This window comes from Diceros bicornis, chromosome 26 (assembly GCF_020826845.1).
Source record: "Diceros bicornis minor isolate mBicDic1 chromosome 26, mDicBic1.mat.cur, whole genome shotgun sequence".
Lineage (NCBI taxonomy): Eukaryota > Metazoa > Chordata > Mammalia > Perissodactyla > Rhinocerotidae > Diceros > Diceros bicornis.
Window position 1 is genome coordinate 25,279,993 of NC_080765.1, and position 23,069 is coordinate 25,303,061.

Sequence of the window (23,069 nt, forward strand, 5' to 3'; positions counted from 1 at the left end):
GGTCGGCTGAGGCCCCCACTGAAACTATGTCATAGTGCAACTTCACCTTCTGCCCAATCCTGCTCCCTTCCCGTCCATCTCCTTCTGCAGGTCTTGATCCAAAGCACTCCCTGATAAATCTCTGCAGGATAGTCTCCTTCCCAGAGTCTGCTTCTCAGAAACCACCTGTGACAATCAGCCTGTGCTGACAAAGCATCAGAGAGCATCCGGGTTACACGAGGATCTGAGGGGCTTGAGGCTTAATGTGCTTGCTCTCACCTTCTACCCCAGACTCAAAAAAGTAAATTTTTCTTCGTTCCCTGGGGCAAGCTCCTATTTTGTACCTGGCTCCAAAAACTAGGTCCTCCTTCTGTGTCAAGCTCCATGCTTTAATTCTCTGCCTCAGAGTGAAAACAGTTGAAAACAGGTACGGTAGAGCCTATGCTTTTTGCCTTTTCGGGTAGGAGAACTTCCATTTTCCTGCAGGGAGCCACCCCTCCCTCGCTCAGTCCATGTCATGGGTTCAGGGCAGCTCTCTCTCCCATCCTTCCTGTGCTAGCTCCAGGGGTGATCACATGACCCAGAACTGGCCAGTCAGAGTGTCCCATCCCCTGGTTGCAGGGATTGGTTTAAGATGAACACATGACCTGAATTGGTCCAAACAGAATCAACTTGAAGACTTTTGCTGGTGCCTTTGAGGAAAAAGATGCTTTTTTTTTTTTTGGTGAGGAAGATTGGCCCTGAGCTAACATCTGTGCCCATCTTCCTCTATTTTGTACACGAGATGCCGCCGCAGCATGGCTTGATGAGTGGTGCATAGGTCCACACCCAGGATCTGAACCCACGAACCCTGGGCTGCCGAAGTGTAGTGCACAAACTTGACCACTATGCCACCAGGCCGGCCCCAAAGATGCTCTTTGTCTACTGGGATTTGCTAAGCTGCTAAAAATGTATGTTTGGAGCTTCTGGGGGCCATTACTAAGGTAGAGAATTTCAAGAAATGAAGCCAATACAGAAAGAAGGAAAGTCAAGTGTTGAAAGAGACATCCCTGACCACATCATTTGAACGCCTGTTACCAGCCGTGACTAAAGCTTCACCCACCCCTGGACTTTTCAGTTGAGCAATAAAGTTCAAGTTGGATTTCTGTCACTTACAACTGAGAGAATCCTGAATAATATGGCAAGACCTCAGTGCAGAGAGTGGGAATGTAGGCCAGGTATTGGCTAGAACTTGTTCCCACAGGAGCAACTGACTTGCAATTCAGAGTGACTTAAAGGCTAAGGACAATTTTCAGGAATCTGGACAGTTGGGCTTTCTTGGTCATAGTCAGGCAGAACTTTGGAATTAGAGGCTTCATCCTCTGACTGAAGGAGAGAAATACAAGAGGAGAACCATCCCTCCTTCCTCAAGTTCGGGAGCCCAGAGGCCTCACCTTCCTCGGGTACTTGTACGGGGCCATCACTGACTTCACGTGCTGCTGCAGCTCCTTGGTGAGCTGGTCCAGGTAATGGGACAGAAACCGTGGGCCCAGGACCACAAATGCCTTCACTACCTGCAGCGAGGATGAGGGCCAAGAGAGAAGGGGTCAGAGTGTGTCGTCATCTCCTGGGACAGTGCAAAATCAGTGTTAAGACTTCCACCACAGCCACCACCTATATATCCCCCAATTACTCCTCCAGATATCCGGGGCAGGGCAAAGGGAGAAACTAAGGATAATAACAGCCAAGATCCCACCTCTCTCTCAAGCGGCTTATTGGATGCACAGGTAGGACTGCAGATTGAGACCAGGCTCACCTCGTATCCCCAGGACAATAGAGAGTGAAGGGGAGAAATTCGATATTGGAGAAGAGAGGAAAATAAAGACTAGGGACCATCAGCCTAAATGACTTGTTTAACCTCTCCAAACTACAGTTTGCATGTCTATAAAATGGAGATCCAATTGTCATACTTCACGGGAAATGAAATGAAGTCATATGCAGCACAGCTTAGCTCAGTGCTTGGCACACAGGGTTTTCTCAGTAGAGGATCCCCTTCGGGCCCCATTTGCGTAGTGGCTCCCATGATTTCCATACATCCCTAACCTGCCAGAGTATGACATGGTCAACTTCTTACAGAAATGTCCTTGGACATTGACCCACACGTCTGCACCTTAACCTTTCCCTACACACACACCAGGCTCTGTTAGACTCCGTCTGGCCTATTCCTATAACCCTGGCGTTATAGGAGGTCTTTCTTCTTCCCCCTATTCTCACTGTAGACCCCATGGCTCAGGGGCTCTATCTCTTGCTTCAAATTCCTCCTCATTCCTCTCGTCAGGGATCAGATTCTCATTCAAATGACAGACAGCAGTGGAATCCCTGCAGCCCCGTAATAATAGACCTTATGTGGTGCTTGCTATGTGCCAGGCCTTATTCCAAGCACTTTGCAAATATTAACACATTTAATCATCACAACAACCTCTCATCTTACAGATGAGAAACTGAGGCTGAGAGAGGCTAAGTAACTTGTCCACGGTCACACAGCTGGTAACCAACAAGGCCAAGATTTGGACCCAGGCAGCCCAGCCTCCAGAGTCCATGCTCTTAACCACCATTCTATACTGCCCTTGTCTCCCAAATCTGCAGACCCGCAAGCTGCTGCTCGCCCATCACCTCTCCTCGGATGGGGTCCGGGCTGCTGACTACAGCCTCCTCCACCACAGCGGGGTGCTCCATCAATGCACTCTCCACTTCTGAGGCTCCAATCCGGTATCTGTAGGAGAACCTGTCCTTCAGAGAAGACTGGACACAACCTCTAGGCCAGCCCCAAAGTCTAGAACCAGCCAGAATAAAGATCTAGATTACCCTTCCCAGCCCAGAAGCCAAGCTCACCACTGGAGTTAATGATACCATCTGCCCGCCCCATGAACTGGAAATACCCATCTTCATCCTTGATTCCCCAGTCTCCCAGGAGCCAAAAGTCTCCTTGAATGTTGGCTGCTGTCTTCTCAAGATTGTCCTGGTGAGTAGACAGAGTCATTGTGCCTGCAAAGCCTAAGTTCTCTGTCGCAGGGCTGCCAAGAACAGATGGCAGGTTGTACTTTTACAACTTGAACAACTAAACACAGTGGGCTTGTCCTGAACCTGTCAACCCCAGACCCCAGGTGGAACTGGACTTCCCTCTGTATTTCAGTTATTCCCCCAGGGTCTCTCACCTGCTCCCCGGGGTTCAGTCTGACGGGTCATATTGATGCTTCACTCACCCAAGCTCTAGGGCACTTTCCCCGACCGATTCCGCCTTCCCTTCAACGGTCAGCCCAACCCCAGCTCCACTCCATGACCCTGTTCAAGGGCACCAAAGTTTATTAGACATTCTTTTTGGCTCCTCTGTTAGATCTGAAAGTTCTAGAGACACATCAGCAAGCCACCAGGGCCCCAGGCATTGTGCATATTTCTACAGTGGCCGGGGCCCTCATTCAGCTGAGGCACTTTTTCATGAGCAGTGAGAAAGTCTGAGCTTTGCCCCTTGTTAGCGCATCTTTATATCAAGTGTTTGTTCAAGCGTTGAGGTGTGGGCTCCAGGTTGGATGTTCAGTCACTGGGTTAGAAGGCAGAATAGGGAATTCACAGCCTAGCCTCCTCATTTGGAAAATAGGGGTACTGAAGATCAGAGAGATCAAGAGGCCTGTCGGAGGCCAAACAGCCATCACAGCTGGCAGAGCTGAGACCAGAAGCCAAATCTCTTGGCCACCAGCTTGACTCTTTCTCCTGGTCACCATGCAGCCCCTGCTGGCGTTAACTCTGCAGCCTTGAGTCAACCCACCAACTCCTGAGTCTGTTTCCCATCTGTCGAGTGGGGAGAATTCCGGCGCGTGAGGATAGAGGGGACAGCGCACAGGAAATGCTTGGAGAAGCACACAGTGCGGCTGTGCCCTCTTCTCTGGGGCTCGGTTTTCCTCCTCTGTACAGTGGTAGTGATCATGTGGATCTACAGCAATTCTTTTATTTAACACACTCTTACATAGCACTGTTCTAAGTGTTTCACAAACATTAATGCCTCTCGATATCCATAATAACGCTGAGAGATATTATGATACATGTTTTACAGGTGAGGAAACTGAGGCATGAGAGACCAGTAACTTGCCCAAGATCATACAGTAAGTAGTGGAGCGGGGTTCTGAACTCAAGCAATTTGTCTCCAAGGACTTCATAGGGTCTTTGGGAGGATCCAATGTGTTTAACGTACGTGAAGTGCTTTGAGACAGGGCTTATCACATGGTAAGCACTCAATAAATGGTAGCAACGATTATTACTGGATTTATTATTTAATTTATTATTTAACGTGTTTGAGGTCCTCCCTGTCCATTTTTCAATGATAACGGGCTTGGATGAGTTTTGTAATCTCTGTCTTCACCATCCTCACCTGTAAATCGAGCCGGTTAGCCTCAAGAATCATCTGTTTCTAACGCTGCAAGGTCCGAAGGTAGGGGTGCCTCCAACTGTGTGGTGGCTTCAATGTGGCATCTAGCACAGCTTTGAAGGAGATCAATGGCATGGAGCAGGGACAATCGTTGGGGGTGGGGGCAGGGCTGCCCTTGGGAAAACACTGCTGTATAGAGTTGACAGGCAATAAGCTTTCTGGCATGAAGCACTTCTTGGGGTGGAAAGGGGTGTCTGGAGAAAGATGATTCTTCAAATGGGGTCTTAGTGATGGGCTAAGGATGACAGGGATGAATGGCCAATCTTTTCTCTTGGCAAAGTGCCCATTCTTGGACACTGGACACCCCTTGTCCCTATGTCTTGCCAATCTCTCTTGGGAAGTTCATAACTTTGGGACCCCTCTCATCCCTCTCAGAACCCCTTATCCCCAGCAGGGGACAGAGAGAGGAGAGGGGGTTCCTCACCACATAGCCAGAGAAGATGCCTATAGGCCTGATGGGCTTGACCCTGATGCCCAAGTCTCCTTCTGCACCAGGGGCAGGACATTGCCCTCGTCATCTATGACCTGGAGGAAGAAGCAGATTGATCTGCGTAACAGGAAATGGCTTGAATGGCAGCATGGAAGGGCTGAGTTGGTCAAATGGAAGACCCTCTCACTCTAGTGGTCACTGAAAACAAGAACCAGAAACCAAGGGAAGACAAGAGTTTTAAACCCAGATTTCCAGTCCACCAGCCTGGGATGGTTTAGGAGAAGCCCCTTATTGAGACTGGACCAGAGGAGCTTGGGAAGATTCTTCTGGCCTTAGGAGCTCAGGAAATATAACAGCCTCCCGTTATCTTTGAGGCCTACGTCCCTGGACATCACAGATCAAAACTCAAATGATGACTCTGCTGCCTTACTAGTTAGTTGTCTTTGAGCTACTTAAACTCTACATCTCAGGGCCTTCCTCTATAAGACAGATAATGACAGCTTATTTCACAGGATTGTACGAGAATGAAATAAGATACTAAAAAAAGGGCTCCGTAAATGGTTATCACAGTCAAGGGTGGGAGAGCAGACAATTACACATAACACTGAATAAAAATTGTTACCCTTTAGATACATACACCCATACACATAACCATAGATACACATACACACATTCTATTTCTTGGGATTTAGCCTGAAGAAATAGAGGAAAGGAGCAATATTTTAGCTACAGCATATTGGTTATAGTGTTGTTTTTACTAGCGAAAAATTTGGAAATCACCTATTGACCAACACAAGGCATAAAGAGCGGTAGAGACAGACTATCCACTATGCAGTCATGAAAAATCACGCTGTAGATTGGTGCTAACTGACCCGGAAAGAGGGTCACCCAAGATTCTTCAATGATAAAAGTGAGCTACAAAATGATATGTTAAGATTCACCCCTATTTCTTTTTTAATGTATATATTTAGGGGTCCGACCCGGTGGTGCAAGCAGTTGGGTGCGTGCGCTCTGCTGCGGCAGCCCGGGGTTCGCCAGTTCAGATCCCGGGCTCGCACCGACGCGCCACTTGTTAAGCCATGCTATGGCGGCATCCCATATAAAGTAGAGGAAGATGGGCACGATGTTAGCCCAGGGCCAGTCTTCCTCAGCAAAAAAGAGGAGGATTGGCATGGATGTTAGCTCAGGGCTGGTCTTCCTCACAAAAAAATAAATAAATAAAAATAAATAAATAAATGTATATATTTATATAACTAATGAGCTAGCTAATTTGCTAGCTATTCAAAGTACTTTTCTCTGGATGATAAGAATATGAATAATTTTCTCTTTTCTCTTCCTTTCTGCCTTCCTTCCTCTCTTTCTCCCTCCCTCCTTTTAATATCTTTACTTTCTGTTATTTTTCCTCAATGAGAAATGTAATAACTAAATTACTGAAAAATTGGTGTTTTCCTTCCCTCCTTAGTGCCCCTAACAAACCTGCACATCATAATGGGGAATGGCGGGTCCCAGGTGGCCAGGTCTGATTCTCATTGTCTTGGAAACTCTGCAGGTGATTCCCTGTGGGAAGTCGTGGGTGGATCAGCAAACCTCAGGAGGCTCACAGCTCACAGAAAAAGAAAGACAGACTCAGCAGAGCAGGTCCTGACACAGTCCTGAAGTGGCCTCTCATTTGGTGGCTCCCTCCCTCCCCTTTCCCTGGCTCCCCCTTTACTGGAACCCTCATCCTAGGGGTTGCCCTACAGTGGAAAGCAATCTGATTGACCACTCCCCAGGGAAGAGGAACTAAAAACCACATTATAATCCCTTTAGAAGGAGCCATACTTTAACAAGTGACCACAGACACCAAAAGTCCTTTAAAATAATATGGGATTAAATTATCTGCCATAAGAGGACCAGCTCTGCTTGAATCCTGAAATGAATCCTACAGAGAGGCTGGTGTCCAAAGGAGCAGTCCCTAAACATGGCCTCCTCTGAAAGGCTGAAAGCCCATGCCATGACTCCATTGTCCTTCCCCACATGTGCAAAGTTCTTCCACATCACAGCCCTGCCATGAGCCTTCTCGGGAGTTCTGCCAGGGGACCCATTAGCCATAGAAGGATGTAAGGTAAAAGACTGGAGAGAGGAGGCGAGAAGTCCTGAGAGTCCCAAGAAGCAGCACTGGGGAAAGGAGTTGGGGGGAAGGATTCCCCAGGTAGTTTGGGTAAGTGGCATAGTGTAGAGCGACGGGAATCCACATCGTGCTCACAGGGCCCCAAGAGTTCCAAGAAGGTATCTCAGCAGGTGAGGTGGGGTCCTAGTGGGTTCCTCTCCCCACCCCTCACTTCAATCTGAGCAGCTTAGTACAGTGCCTGCATGTTCAATAAACTCAGGTCTCTGCAGAAACACTACCCCGTTGCAGGGGACTTTCCTGACCACCATATCTGAAACAGCAGCCCCTCATCCCACCTCACCCCTTCTCACCAGCTTGACTTCTCTCCACAGACCTTCTCACCATCTGCCATGTCATATATTTAGTAGCTTATGTCTCTCTCCCGACTCCTGCTAGAATGTCATCTCCGTGAGAGCAGGAGCTATGCCTGTTTTGTTTCTGCTGAATTGTCAATACCTATTCCGTGGTAGGTGCCCAATAAATATTCACTGAATAAGTGCATGATAAATGGTGGCTCATGTTTTTATTATTAAAGAGCCTTTTGAAGCCCACCACATTCACCAGCCCATGGTTCTAGGAGCAGGTACCATTTCTGTCTGGCCATAGAATTCTCAGATGTCCAGTCCTGTCTGGGCCCTCCAGCGCTCCAGAGTGTCTGGAAGGAGGGTCCCCCCTCTGCTGAAGCAGTTCTGTAGATGTGGGAACTTGTAACTGAAAAGAGAGGTCATTGTTCCTCTGAGCCTCCCTGGAACCAAACTCTGCCTAGAGCTGGATTCTAGGTGCTTTGACAATGAAGTTAGCTTCATGGGGCTAACCGTGCTCAGAGGGCCAGATAGATGAGCACGTGTGTATGTGGGGGAGGCAAGAGGAGGCGCCAATAGACCAGAGGCTCTTTCCAATCCCTAAAGCCCCATCTCCTGGAAAGATCCTGTTGAACCAACATCCAGGAAATGATGGGGGCTCCTACCACATTGTTGACTGGGTAGCTGGGCAGGGCCTGGAAGGAGAGAGCCAGCTGACACTGCCCATCAGGTCAGATGCCAAACTAACTGGTAGGCACAGTGGTTATGAGCATGAGCTGTGGAGGTGGGCTCCGGATTTAAATCCTAGCTTCTTTGCTGTGTCTATTTCAGGCCACATGAGCCCCAATTCTCATGCACCCTCAAGCCAAAAATGACAGAGAAATGACCACCTATCATTATAGGGAAAAGGTCCAGGACAAATTTGGAACATTTTTGTCAAATCCTGGCAGCCTATTCCTGCCAATGTAATGACTTGCCCCCATAAACACACTTCTAGAATTACATAAACCTCCAGTCACCAAGGAAAAGACATCAGCCACTGTAACAAATCAGCTATGTGGTCTTGGTTAAGTCTTTAACTTGCTGGGACTAGCTTTATAATAGATTAATTCCAGCCCTATTTCCCAAAAATATTTTTGGGATACAATTCACGTAGAAAAGTGCTTTGAAAAGTTAAAATTGCCTACAGACAATTCAGAAGAAGTGCTACTAAAAAATAGCCAGTACTGAATACTTGCCAGGCCCTGTGCTATCTCACTGAATTCTCACAACAACCTCACAGAGTTCGCATTATCACTCCCATTTTAAAGAGGGGAAAACTGACTCAGAGAGTTAAGTAACTTGCCCAAGGTCACACAACCAGCAAGTAGTGGAACCAGCATTTGCACCCTGTACTCTCAACTGTTATGCAATACCACCTCCATCCATGCTTTGCTTTGGGCAGAATTTATTACAAAGATGGTTTAGGCAAAAATATATAGAAAAAATGATTAACATTAGTGCATGATGTAATTGTTTCCTCTGAGTGCCCTTGATGAACTGGTATAAGTTATGAAGATCATCCCATTTCCCTTACTGCGTTGCCTTACAGGAAGCTCAACATGTAATTATCCACTTATTTGCTGTACTTCTCCTTACTGTCTTTAGTTTCCCCTCTTCCCTATCTCCACCCTGTATTTTCCTAATAGGCTTTATAATTTTACATTGTTTTCATGTTGTTTTTTTCTTCTATTTGTGACACTTAAAAGCCACTTCAAATCCTTTTTTGGAAGGAGGCAGAGTAAGAATTTGTTTAAAACAGAGAATGACAGAATCACCTGAAGAGAATCTCCTGAGAGAACCCAGACCATGCCTGACCTTTTGACCTTTAAGGATATCATCCACGCCTCAGTTTGCTCCTGGGGTCTCTTTTGCCAGCGAAACACAAGTCGGGGTGGGCCATCAACTGCTACAGAGACCTGGAGGCCCCAGGATGCCAGTGACCCAACTCCCCATCACAAATAGAGTCCAACGTAGGGCATGACTTCGCAGGCAAAATGAGCCCATTTCCATTGCTTTGTTGCCCCAGGGTAACGTAGTTTATAGATTTCATTTAATGGCTACCGCATCAAGTTCCACTAGAAAAACTCACATTTATTCTTCAAAACTTCTCACAGATAATAGCCCCAAATTGGAAGTCACCCTGATGTCCATCAACAATAGGATGGAAAAAGAAATTGTGATAGGGCCACAGAATGGAATACTATACAGCAATGAAGAGCACAAACTTCTAATATGTGCAACAATATGGACAGTATTCACAGGGAATGTTGAGTCAAAGAAGCCAGACACAAAAGATTACATATTGTAGGATTCCACTTCTATGAAGTTTAAGAAGAGGCTAAATTAATCTATGGTGGTAGAGGCCAAAAGAGTGAATAACTTATGAACAGGTGTGGACAATGGCCTGAAGGGGGATGAGCACTATCTGCAGTGGTGGGAATGTTTTACGTCTTGAGATGGTGGGGGTTACATGGGTGTCTGTTATTGACTGAATGTTGTGTCCCCCACTATCCATGTTGAAGCCCAACTCCCCATGTGATATTTGGAGGTGGGGCCTTTGGGCGATAATTAGGTTTAGATGAGGTCACGAGAGTGGGGCTTCTATGATGGGATTACCGTCCTTATAAGAAGAGGAAGAGACACCAGAGCTCACTCTCTCCACCATGTGGGGACACAGGGAAAAGGCAGCCTTCTGTAAGCAAAGAAGACAGTTGTCACCAGGAACCCAACCATGCTGGCACCCTGAACTCAGACTCCCAGCCTCCAGAACTGTAAGAAATAAATGTCTGTTGTTTAAGCCAGCCAGTCTATGCTATTTTTTTATAGGAGCCTGAGCTGACTACTAAAGTGTCTAACATATGTAAATTATTTTCAACCTGTACACTGAAGATGACTGCACTCTATACACACACACGCACAAACACACATACACATACAGATGGCACCACCTCCAATATTCCATTCTTCTCTTTTACACTTGGTTCACCACCATCTATCTGATACTTGACAACAGAGCAAGAGCCCATTAAATGCGTGTTGAGTAAATAAATGACCCATGATGCCTGTCTCCTGAATATATTCCTTTTATCTGTATATGGGTCTCTCTCCTTCCCTGGACCATGAGCTCTATGAGGGCATGGACCATTTCCATCTCGCTTACTGAACACTGTCCATCTGTGTGACAAGGATTAGTCAAAATTAGGTGAACTGAAAGAAACTGCAATAAATTGGAGTGTGCAAACCTTGGGTTCACTCTGACCATTTGGTGCAAACTGGATCCTCTCTTACCTTTAGAAGGACCAGTGGGTCAAACTTTGGTAAGAGTGGATCAATGTGCATGCTCCTGACAGCCAGGGTTCCAGAAATGAGGCCAAGAGGTTCAATATCCAAGCTGTGTCTCAGATGGTCCATATTATGTCAGAGGCTTTCAGGTCTGTCCACATGCTGAGAACATGGAGGAAACACACGTACATATACGTGACTGCAAGCTGGGGTGAGTAGAGCATGAGTGTTTGCATACGTGTCGGGAGGGGTAGGTGTGTGTACACAGGTCTGTGTGGACCTGAGTGTGTTTGTGTATGCTCGTAGCAGTGTGTGTAAGTGTGAGCAGGCAGGGGGAAGGAGAGGGCTTCTATCCACACATCCTTGTATCAAGAAAGAGCAAGTATTCAGAAGGTGTGACCCCAGCTCCCATGACTTAACAGGTAATTGGGTCTCATTCACTTTATCCCCAGAATGTAGTACAGTTTTGGCGTGTGGTAACCATCCAGGAAACGTTTACTAATGGAAGACATCTAAGTGAATATTCTAACAAGAGCCTTGCTAAGTTCAAGTTTGGCTGGGTAAACCTTTGGTTCTCTTTCTTTGAAGAATCATGAATTTCCTGAGCACAGCTGAGGGTCTGGTACAGGGCAAAACTTGTTCCCTTTCTTCAGGCCAGAATAAAAGGTATCAGCCCTGTTTTAAAGCAAAAGTGATATACGCCAGACATGAAGAACTTCCTTGTGGCAGGGAATCTCCATAGCGTGTGTCCCTTCCTGAAGATGATTAATGCTTTCAGCTCCGTAGGGAAATTGGGTCATAGACTATTAGGACCAAATTTTGGAGGGGCTGGGAATTTAACATCTTAGTTACATTTAAGTGATTTATCTTCTCATCTTTTAGAAACTGCATTTTACCATAGCTATTCCATGAAATAATTTCTATTAAATAATTTAATTTTCTGGCACCACTGGCTCACAGGTGGGACATTTAAGTTTTTGAGGGTTTTTTGTATTAAAATATTTTTCCAGTTTTAATCATAAAATTAACATGGTAAGCAGGATCCACTGAAAAAGACCCTGAAGAGCTCTTGTTATTATCGCATGACAATCTTGGCAGAGTATTTCCTGATTCCACTGACAGTGTTGGTGTAGAGTGGAAGGACATTCTGAATTATGAGATCTGAGATCCAGAAATTCTGAGACCTCAGTTCATCTAACTAACCCAGTTACAGCTTCTACGTCAATGGATTTGAAAAGCAATTTGCTGCTGACACAAACGCCCTCTCGGAATCCGGAGCATCAAAGCAAATTACTAGCACCCCAAAGGACAAGATAGAGAGCAGTCTGGGGAGAAACGCATATAAACTTTACGTTCATCATTCAGTCTAGTAGACATGTGGCTCAAACCACTGAAGAGGTGTTGAGATACCATGTTATCTGAAACAGAAATGTCCCACCAGAGGTCACTGGATACCCAGCTTGCTAAGCCCTGCTCCCTCGTGTCCCCCTTCCCAACCGTCTATCTCAGAAGCATCAGATGGTAGCCCACCCCAGTAGAACTCGATTTGTGCTCAGGCAAGTCTCAAGGCCTGGTCGTGTAGTTCTCTGCAAAGAAAGAGCTCTTCTTAACCAGCATCCATCCTGGCCTTGATGCCCAGGCTTGAGTGGGAGTGTTGTGCCATCTTGGGAAGACCACTGGTCCCGCTGGTGAAGTCGATGGCAGCTGCTTCTTGGCTTCCAGTCTCCACACAGTGATGGGTGGATGGTTCTGACAGAGACACGGACTGTCACCTTCTCAGATCTGCCCTGGACACCAGATGTCTTGGTGACTCATCTCTTCCCACCTTCCCCCATGCTGGCAAGGGCAAGTCAGCCAACCCACTTCAGAGGGGGGCTGATGAAAGGTTAAGATGATGAGATTCTGAGTCACTCAGACTTGGGCTTGAAAACCACTCGGGTTTGGCACTTAGTTAACTGTGTAACGTTGGACCATTTATTTAACTTCTCTGAGTCTCACTTTCCATATCTGTGAAATGGGATCAATACCTGTCTGTTTCATTGAGTTATCGAGAAAGTTAACTGTAACACAAAGGAAATGAGCAACTTGCTCAGCAAGAACTCAATAAATGTTGATCTGATTGTTGTTTGGAGCCCTAGCATGACACCAGGTAAGGAGAAGGTGCTCAGTTAGTATGAGTTTTCCCAGTACACCCTCTTCCATTCCCATGAAGCATCCGCACATCTCCTGAACCCCTCCTCCAGTGTCCCGATTTCAAGTGTCAAAGCTGGTCTCATGTTGTCCACTTCTCTGACAGTTATCTTAAAGACCATGACATTAGAAAAGCTTTCATTCTCCCTAGGGGTTTCCTAAGGTAGGTGTCTCTAATGGGAGGATTTCAGATATGTGACAGAGAAATGCATTCTTCCAGCCAGTCCTGCTACTGACGGCTAGAATGACACATAGAGTCCTCTGAATTGAGAAGCAGCCTGGCTTAGGGATAGAGAAGGTGGGAGGAGGACTCTGGAAACTCAGTATTCAGCCTGCTCTTCTGTTTTGCCTCATACACTCTTGGCCTCACCTCTGATTCCAGCAATGGTTGCAGTGAACAACTCTGGGCAAGTTTCAACACATATGGTGTTGCTTGCAGTGTGGACCACAGGTGATTCACTTTGTGCCCCAGGGCTTCTCTGTTGCCACCATGGCACGGGACTCTGAGCCTGCTCTGCATGCATGTGCAGCCCAGAAGCATGGGGTAGATAATGCCCCCCAGTTCAACTCTCCACCACTGGGGGTCAGGTTCTGATGGGTCAACATTCAGTCCTTTAGTGGACAATCCTGAGAGGCATTCTGTGTGCTCCTCAGAAGGTTCCTGCAGATCAAGCCCCACTTATCCCTGCAGTGACTCAATAATAAACTCTTGCATTAGCTTTTTCTTCTTCCCTGCTTCACTCTCCCCAGTCCCACACTCTGCTCCCTGGACTTTCCCAATAAAGCACCTGCACAGAAGTGCTTGGTGCCCTTTCTACTTTTCGTGAAAACCTGGGCTAAGACGTGTAGGTACTCACTGTATTAGTGTCTGAAAGTCCACCCACCCATCCCGGCTTTTCTCAGACACCAGTCGCTTTGTTTTCAGAGATGGGCAGTCAGGCGCTACGGTGTCCACTGCCTGGGTCACTTCATCTCCAGCTGTGATGGCCCTGGCCTTGGACAGCTGTAGCCTATAGAGAACGTCTTTGGCTTTCATCTGGATAGTCCCAGGCATGAAGACGAGGCCTGGAGAAGCCAAATGACTTAGAGAGAACTGGAAGGGAGGGTTGTCTTCTTCCCCAGAGAAGCCCGATGCAAACAGCCAGTGGGGAGTAAATGGAGGAGGGGAGGTCGGGTAGTGGTGACCAATGGGGAATAACAATAACAAGGGGACAAAGGATCAGAGTGATTTGAACCCAGATTTCTCTGTGTTATCAGAGCTGTAAGGGGTCTAAGGAGAGAAACTGATTTGCCTAATGTTACACCATTGACAGTCTAAGGCCAATACAACCTCCCCCCGCCCCCAACACACACAAAATGCCCTGCAGGAGTTTCCTGTATCCAGACTCACACAGTCACCAAAATAAGGAAAGGCACCTGGAACTGTCCGTGGTCCTGCAGCACCACAGTGCTCTAGGTCCCGGCTTTTTTTCCCAAACCTGGGACACTGAATGCATTTTCTTAGGCAAGAGTGCTCTTGATCTTTCTTTGTTTTTGTTTTCTGTCTTGAAGAAACTCTTGTGACTTTGTTTTATTCTTTTGGAGAATAACTAGACTTATGTTTCACCTTTTATGAAGCTGATTTCACGTTCCTCCTGTTAAATAGCTCTTAGCCCTGGCTCACTTTCTTTCCACTCGCAACACTTCAGGAGCCACATAAAAAATACTTTATTGCTAAAAAATGCTAACCGTCATCTGAGCCTTCAGTGATTTGTAATCTTTGTGCTGGTGGAGGGTCTTGTAAAAAACGCAACATCTGTGAAGCGCAATAAAGCAAGGCACAATAAAATAAGGTATGTCTGTAACTTGATGTATGTATACACTGTGAAATGATTACCACAATAGGTTAACATCCATCACCACACATAATTTCAAATTTTTCTTCTTGTGATGAGAACTTTTAAGAGCTACTCCCTTAGCAACTTTCAAATATATGATACAGTATTGTTAACCACAGTCCTCATGCTGTGCATTACATCCCCAGGACTTATTTTTATAACTAGAACTCCTCATCCCTTCTTGAACATCACCCGGGTACCCCCAACACAACAGTTAACAAATTGAACTAGTCGTCTTTCCTGACACCCCCATTCCTGCTTCTCCCTGTGTCCCTCACTCCAGGGAAAGAGAGCCGCATCCACCCAGTTGTCTAAGTGTCTGTGACTTCTCCATCACCCTGGCTTTCTTCCTCTACCATACGTCATTCCTCAAAAAATCCTGCTATCAGTTTCTTCCTCATTGTCTCCTAAATTCATCCACTCACCTCCACCTCCACCACCCCATCCGGGTTGAAGCCACCATCATCCCTCGTCTCCCATCTGGGTTTCTCACCCCCATTCTTGGCCTCCTTCATCCTATTGTCTACGTACCAACCAGAGTGACCTTGTACAAACAGAAAATGATCACATCATTCAATCCGTCCATGGTTTCCCATTCCTCAGTGGATAAGGGCCAGAACCCTTACCACGGCCCCTAGGGTCTGTAGTTCAGCGCCCACTCATCTTTCCAGGGCCATCTGCCACTCCTTCCTCCTCACTGCCTGGACTCCAGGCACACAGACGTCCTTGCAGCTTCTCTCATCATTTTCAAGCCTCCCTCCCCTCTGTGCATTCCCTCTGCTTGGAGCACTCCTCCCTGCCTCCTCTCCTGGCCAAATCCTACTCATCCTTCAGATCTCAGCCCAAATTTCACTTCCACTGAGCCTTCTGTGACCCCCTCAGATTAGTCAGTTTGAGTCTCCTTTTATAGCAAGATTGTCAAACTTTTTCTGCAAAGGGCCAAACAGTAAATATTTTAGGCTTTGTGTGCCAGACGCTCTCTGTCCCAACTGCTCAAGTCTGCCACTATCGTGCAAAGGCAACCAGAGAACCTGTGAGCAGGGCATGGCCCTGTTCCAATAAAACTTTATTTACAAAAACAGGCTGTGGCCTGGATGTGGCCTACAGGTCACATGAATAGGTCCTTATGAATAGGTCCTTATGAAATTCTCATGCCACTTGTTAAAATTGTGATTAAATAATTATGTGTGCAATTAATAGTTTAATAGCTATCTTTCTCCAAAGACCTGTAAGTCCCATGAGTACACAGACCATGTTTTGTTCACCCCATACTAGCAACCTCTAGCAGAGTGCTTGGCAAACAGTTTGCGTAAATAAATGGAAGAAGGATAATATTTCCATACGAGGAAGGACAGCACACTATGGGGAGGGGGCATCTTTGAGGGGGTGATGGTTGCACTTCTCTGCCATCAGTTTCTTTCATAAGGGAGACAGTGCCCAGTCCAGGTGCTCAATTACCAACCTGCTCGCATGCAGCCCAGGGTCACCAGCCACCACTCAGGCACTCGGGGCAGCACCACCACCACACGGTCCCCACGCTGCAGGCCACACGCCCCCAAGAGGACATCGGCCACCTGCTGGCTGAGTTCACACAGTTCGCTGAAGTTCCACATCACTTCATCCCCATCACTGCTCACCCACCACAGGGCTGGGCCAGGGGGCCGCTTCCCAGCCTGAAGAAAGAGAAGACCTACTGATCAGGCTGGGCTGGTACATGAGCACATAGAATAAATGCCAGTCTTGGGATTGCCCCACCAATGCTTAGTCGGCTTTTTAATCTCAGGACCCCTATAGGTTCTTAGGAAGTATTAAAAACCCTAAAGAATTTTTATTTATATGGATTCTATCTATCAATATTTACTGTACTAGAAATTAAAACTGAGAAATTTTATAAATGTGTGCTTTTAAAAATAACAGTAATAAAACCATTATACATGACCACAAATAAGATACATTTTGATACAGAGGTGAGTATACTTTCCCAAACAAAAAAAAAAAACAATAAGAGAGGCATCATTTTACATGTTTGCAAATGTCTTTAACGTCTTCCTTAATAGAAGACAGTTGGATTTTATTTTCTGTTTCTGCACTTACTTTGTTGCAGGATCACCCATGTGTAGCCTCTGGAAAATGCCACTGTGCACTTGTGAGAGAGTGAAAGTGAAGAAGGCAACTGTTACCTTAAATTGATGTATTTTTTGTTTGTTTGTTTATTTATTTAATTTCTCTCTTCCTTTCTCTATTTGTGTATTTATTTTGTTTTCCTTTTTTATCGTGTTAAAATACACATAAAATTTGCCATTTTAACTATTTTTAAGTGTACAGTTCAGTGACATTAAGTACATTCACATTATTGTTCAACTATCGCCACCATCCTTCTTCAGAACTTTTTCATCATCCAAAACTGAAACTCTGTACCCATTACAAAACAACTCCCCAGTCTCACCTCCCCCCAGCCTGGTAACCATCACTCTATCTTCTGTCTCTATGAATTTGACTACTCTAGGCACGTCTTATAAATGAAATCGCACAATACTTGTCCTTTTGTGTCTGGTTTATTTCACAACATAATGTCTTCAAGGTTCATCTATGTTGTAGCATACATCAGAATTTCATTCTTCTTTAAGGTTGAATAATATTCCTTTGTATGGATATGCCGATTTTGTTTATCCATTCGTCCACTGATGGACACTGGGTTGTTCCTACCTTTCAGCTATTGTAAATAATGATGAGCAGGGGTGTACAAATATCTCAAGACCCTGCTTCTGATTCTTTGGGGTACATACCTAAAAGTGGAATTGCTGGATTATACAGTCATTATTTAATTTTTAAAATTATTTATTTTAAATTTTTTGAGGAAGTGCCACATTGTTTTCCATGGAAGCTGTACCATTTTACATTCCCACTGGTGACGCACAAGGGTTCCAATTGTCTTAGTTTTCTTTTGGTAAAGTTTTGATTTCAGAGTCTCTGGTATCCTCAGCAGTCCCCATATCATAGTTTGAGAGCAATAATGCAAAGTCAAAGAGAAAATGTATTGGTAATTGGGTTAGATATTTCAAAATTCCTCTCCATAGAGTTGTACCATTTTGCACTTTGCCCAGTAATGTGTGAGTGTCCATTTCCTCATAGCCCTGTCCACAGAGCATACTGTCAAACTTTTGTATTTAACTGCACTGAGACGTAAAAAATCTTATTTCAGCGAAGTTTTAATTTGCATGAGTGAGGTGGGGCATTTTTTCTTACATTTCAGGGCCATTCGAGTTCACTCTTCTGTGAACTGTCCTTTCATCTACTTTGCCCACTTTTACATTGGGTTGTGTCTTTTCATTCTTGACTTCTAGGAGCTCTTTCTGTGTTAGGGATATTAACTCTTCTGCTGTGCTATGAGTTGAACATTTTTCCCCTGGGTGTCATTAGTTTTTTGATTTTGCCTATAGTGTTATTTGTCAAAGGAGAGGTTTTTATGATGTTTATGTAGTAGATTTATTAAATTACTTCTTTTATGGAATCAGGATTTTGAGTCATGGTAGTAAAGGCCTTCCTCATTATTCCAAGGAGCTCTTACTTTTACAGAAAAGCCAGAAATCTAAATTTTTATCTGAAATTTTTCAATTTTAAAATGTTGACCAAATTTTTTTAAGAACACTCTGCACCATGAGCCATCTTCAGCCTAGAGGCCCAGCATTTGCGATTTCCGCACTAAGGCTTTGTCATGACAACACCGTGATTATGACTTCTTTTAAGCCCATGCTGGCAGATCCACCTCTCTCCCCATCCCAGCCAAGATGAATCCTTCCACCCTCCATAAAAGTACACAGAACTTCAAGCGAAGGCAGGGGCGGGATCAGCAGTGAATGGGGTGGAATTTTAGAACTCCAGGGAGGGAAAGGAAAATCAGAAACTTCCTCATCACTCTCTTTCTCTGATTTCTCATGTTGGAGCCCTTTTGACAACCCCTGCCTAGCGGCCATCCTGCTTACACACCTTGATGACAAGGACACATAACTTTCTGAGAAGACTGATGCAGTCTTTGGTCAGTGCTGATTTTCTCTTATTAAACCCAAAGCCACCTCCTCTATGACCCCAACACACTAGTCCTTGTTTGACTCTGGGAGGTCACAACAGAGCACGTGCAGCATGTGCAGGCAAACTGTGTGTCAGCTGCCCAAGGTTTTCGCTCCACTCTGCACCAGTCTCTTAGGCTCGTCTTTATGCCAAGTTCATGCTCTCTTGCTCCCACCCCACGCTGCCTTCCTGGAAAGTGGACATCTTCATAGCTCATCCTACTGCCTGACATGTAAGTGCTCAATAAATATTTATTGAATGAATGGGTGATTAATGAACTCAGCCAATTTGTCCAACCCTGTGCCTCGTCCCCACCCCACTACCTTCTCCACGCCAGCCCCGTGATCCACCACATTACTAGCAAAGTTGAACTTGGCAGGGACTTCCTGGTGGCCCCACTGCAGGGCTGCCAATTGCCTGGTATGAATGCAGACAGTGAGCTTGGACATCTGAGCCCCTACAGGATACAAAGCCCCTGGAGTCTCCACAGCCAGTGCATGGTCAGACCTATGAAGGAAACAGGAGACAGAGGTCAGTCTTTCCTGTATAGTCATCAGTTGCTTAAGGAGATTCATCCCAGCTTTACGAGGTTCTTCGAGAAATTAATCTGTTGTGCTTGTGAGTGAACTGGCACATTTCAGTTTCCTTCTGGTGTGCCACTCTCCAAAAACACAACACCCTGTCTAGATCCTACATCTCCAGCACCTCTGACAGCTTTGTGAACACCCAATTCCATGCAATAAATCCCTTTGTTCTTAAAATACAGTGGTGTGGTAGACTGAATTGTTGTTCCCAACAATTTGCCCGTTCCCTGTAGTAGGATATATGTCCCCATTCATTTCCATGTGACTTGCCCAGTGCAATCTGGGGAAGAGTAATATCCACCTCTCATTGACTCTGGCTTGCCCATGGGATACACTTTGGTCAATGAGTGGATGCGACTGTGTGGTTGGCCAGGAACTCTTGCATTTCTGCCCTCTGTCGTGAGAGCAGCATGTCCCAGATAGGTGCCTACCTTCAGCCTGGTCCAAGAATGATAGCACATGTGAGCTGACCTGAGCCCAGCACATCCACGGCCAACCCACAGACCCACGGGAAAAAACATGCATGGTTATAAGCTCCTGAGACGTTGGGATGTTTGTTACTACAGTAAATGCTGACTAATACAAGTAGCCTCTATTTCCTTCAACTGAACCTTGACTCAGACATCTTGAATACTAAGCACCTAGCACAGAGAACCTAACACAGAGAATCACTGTAGAAATTGTAACAGTTGTAATTATCGTTTCCATCCATGCACTGGCTCCAGGGAAAGTAGTTCCAAGGCTGTGCAGGCTGGTCTCTGAGTTCCTCCACGTGCACCTTGATGGGGGTTGCAGAATTTAAATCTAATGACCTTTGATTCCAGGAGTTCTGCCAATTGGCTGCATTTCCATTCCCTGTTATCTAGGCAGCAGCAGCCAGAATGCTCAAGGTCTCCGATACTTGTGCCTACTCTCCTATTTTCCAAAAGAACAAGGCGTGAAGATTTCCTTACCAGCTCCTGGGCAGGAATATTGATTGTCTTTGTTCCTGCTGCTCCTTCTCTTTCCACGGTTGGCTCTTTCTCATTCTTCTGGCCTCATCTCCTAAGAGAGGCCTCCTTCCCTGATCACCACCCACTCCCATTCCCCTTTGACCGCCCTTCTCCCAGATACCCCAGACCCCCACTTTTGTTGTGCTAAAGGCCTCGTTTCCTTTGCCCAGTGTGGCCTCCTCACTGAGACCTGGCAGATACTCCCTTTTGAGGACTCTAAGGATTGCACACCTCGCTCCTATAGATCAGAGGTCAGATCATGTCACAGTTCTGCTCAATACCCACCAGTGAATCCCAATTTCATGCAAAATAAATGTCAAAGTGTTTACCACGTCAGTCTTCTCCTCTGTTCAATGGAGATAATACTCCTTTCTTCTTAGGATTAAAGTGGGAACTCAGTTAGATCAGTTTTCCTCAAAGTGGGTTTTGCAAGGTGATTTTATTTAATTAACTAATTAATTATTATTATTATTTTTTTTTTTGGTGAGGGAGATTAGCCCTGAGCTAACATCTGTTGCCAATACTCCTCTCTTTACTGAGGAAAATTGGCGCTGGGCTAACATCCATGCCCACCATCCTCTACTTTATATGGGACGCTGCCACAGCATGGCTTGATAAGCAGTGCGTAGGTCCGCACCCAGGATCCGAACCCGCGAACCCTGGGCCGCCGAAGCGGAGCGTGTGAACTTAACCACTATGCCACCAGGCCAGCCCCTAATTTATTAATTTCTTATTGAGGTCACACTGGTTTATAACATTGTGTAAATTTCAGGTGTACATCACTATCTTTCGGCTTCTGTATATACTACATCGTGTTACCACCAATATTCTAGTTTCTATGGATCACCGTACACATGTACCCTTTTACCCCTTTCGCCCTCCCCTAGCACCCTTCCCCTCTGGTAACTACTAATCTGTTCTCCATATCTGTGTGTTTATCTTCCACATACGAGTGAAATCATATGGTATTTGTCTTTCTCTGTCTGATGTATTTCGCTTAGCATAATACCTTCAAGGTCCATCCATGTTGTTGCAAATGGCACGATTTTGTCTTTCTTTATGGCTGAGTACATATATTCCATTGTGTATATGTATCACATCGTCTTTATCCATTCATCCACTGATGGGCACTTAGGTTGCTTCAAACTGGTGCAGCTACTATGGAAAATATATAGATATTTCTCAAAAAATTGAAAATAGAACTACCGTTTGATCCAGCTACTCCCCAATGGGTATTTATGCAAAGAACATGAAAACACTCATTCAAAAAGATGCATGCACCCCTGTGTTCACTGCAGCATTATTCACAACAGCCAAGACCTGCAAGGTGATTTTAGACGAGCAGTTTTCATGTTTGTGGTTATTTTGATGTGTATTAGGAAAACGCGAACAGAACTCCAGATGTGTCCTTTAATGAATGTTCTATTTCTTAGGGTGAAGATATTTTCTTCTAGAAGTGAGCTGATTTATAGCATGGATGGTCGGTGGATAGAGCTACAATCGTGAGAGTAGAATGGGAATGAATGACGATCAAGAACAACTGAGAGGATTTCAGCAGAGCATTCAGCACGATGCCTGGCACAGAATAAACCGACAGTAAAGGATAGCGGTAGCACTCATCCGTGCTGCTCTAACTACCGATGACGTCTGGGGCTGGGGGTGCAGCTGGGAAGTGCTGGGTGGTGGTGCTGGCTTCCTGTGGTGTGGCTGCAGCTGGGAGTTTTGTCTTTTCCTTTTGGAGCTGAGCTGGGCTGAAGTGACCGTGGGAGAGCTGGCTGGGAGTCAGGTGTGTCAGTGGGGCCCCTCGGGGGAGGGTGATTGGGTCTCCCCCACCCTTTATCATCCTTGGCTTGTCCTGACTGAAGTCTGATCCAAGGCCCCTGGTGGAGAGCTCTGACTGCAGCGGGAGAACAGACTGGTTCAGCCCAGAGGGGAGTGGAGGGGAATCCAGACAGCATCTGCCCTGCAGACAAGGCATCTGAGGCTGAGAGACGGGAGCATTATGACCACAGCACAGTGACCGCAGGTGCCGCTTCCCCCAGGCGTCATTTCCACCCAAGCCACGGCTTTCAGGGAACTGACATTCTGGGGGCTCATTAGGAATCCCAGCAGCGCCCCATGTCACGAGGACAAGCCCCAGCCCAAGAGCACTAGTGATGTGGAGTCAGACCTGCCTGTTTTCCTAGCCTCTGGCGCCCCATCCTGTCCGGCCTGGGGCAAATGCCCTTTCTGAATTTCCACCTTTAAAATGAGAATTTGCCCAGCCCAGGAATGCATAAAGATAAACAGCATAAAGAACAAGAGAAAGACAAGCACTGTATGATATCACTTATATGTGGAATCTAAAAAAGTTAAACCTGTAAAAAACAGAGTAAAATGGTGGTACCCAGGGATGAGGCGGGATAAGAGTCTTAGCGTTTAAGGGTACAAACTTGTAAGGAGTAGTAAATAGACCGTGGGGATCTAATGCACAGTATAATGAACATAGACAACAATATTGTGCCATAATGATGTAAGGTGATAAATATCGCTACATCGGCAATCATATTACAACATTTGAATGTATCAAAGTAACACACTGTACACCTTAAACTTACACAATGTTACGTCAGATTTGTTCAATAAAAAAAAGAATAAGTAGGGGCCGGCCCGGTGGCGCAAGCGGTTAAGTGCACACGCTCCGCTGCGGCGGCCCGGGGTTCGCTGGTTCGGATC

At 45.9% G+C, this 23,069-nt stretch overlaps 1 pseudogene; it reads right to left on the minus strand.

Annotated features, from left to right (window-relative positions):
- LOC131421989 (acyl-coenzyme A synthetase ACSM2A, mitochondrial-like) overlaps positions 1-19,685 on the minus strand; it is a 75,361-nt pseudogene extending 55,676 nt beyond the window's left edge.
- Positions 19,686-23,069: the final 3,384 nt, after the last annotated feature.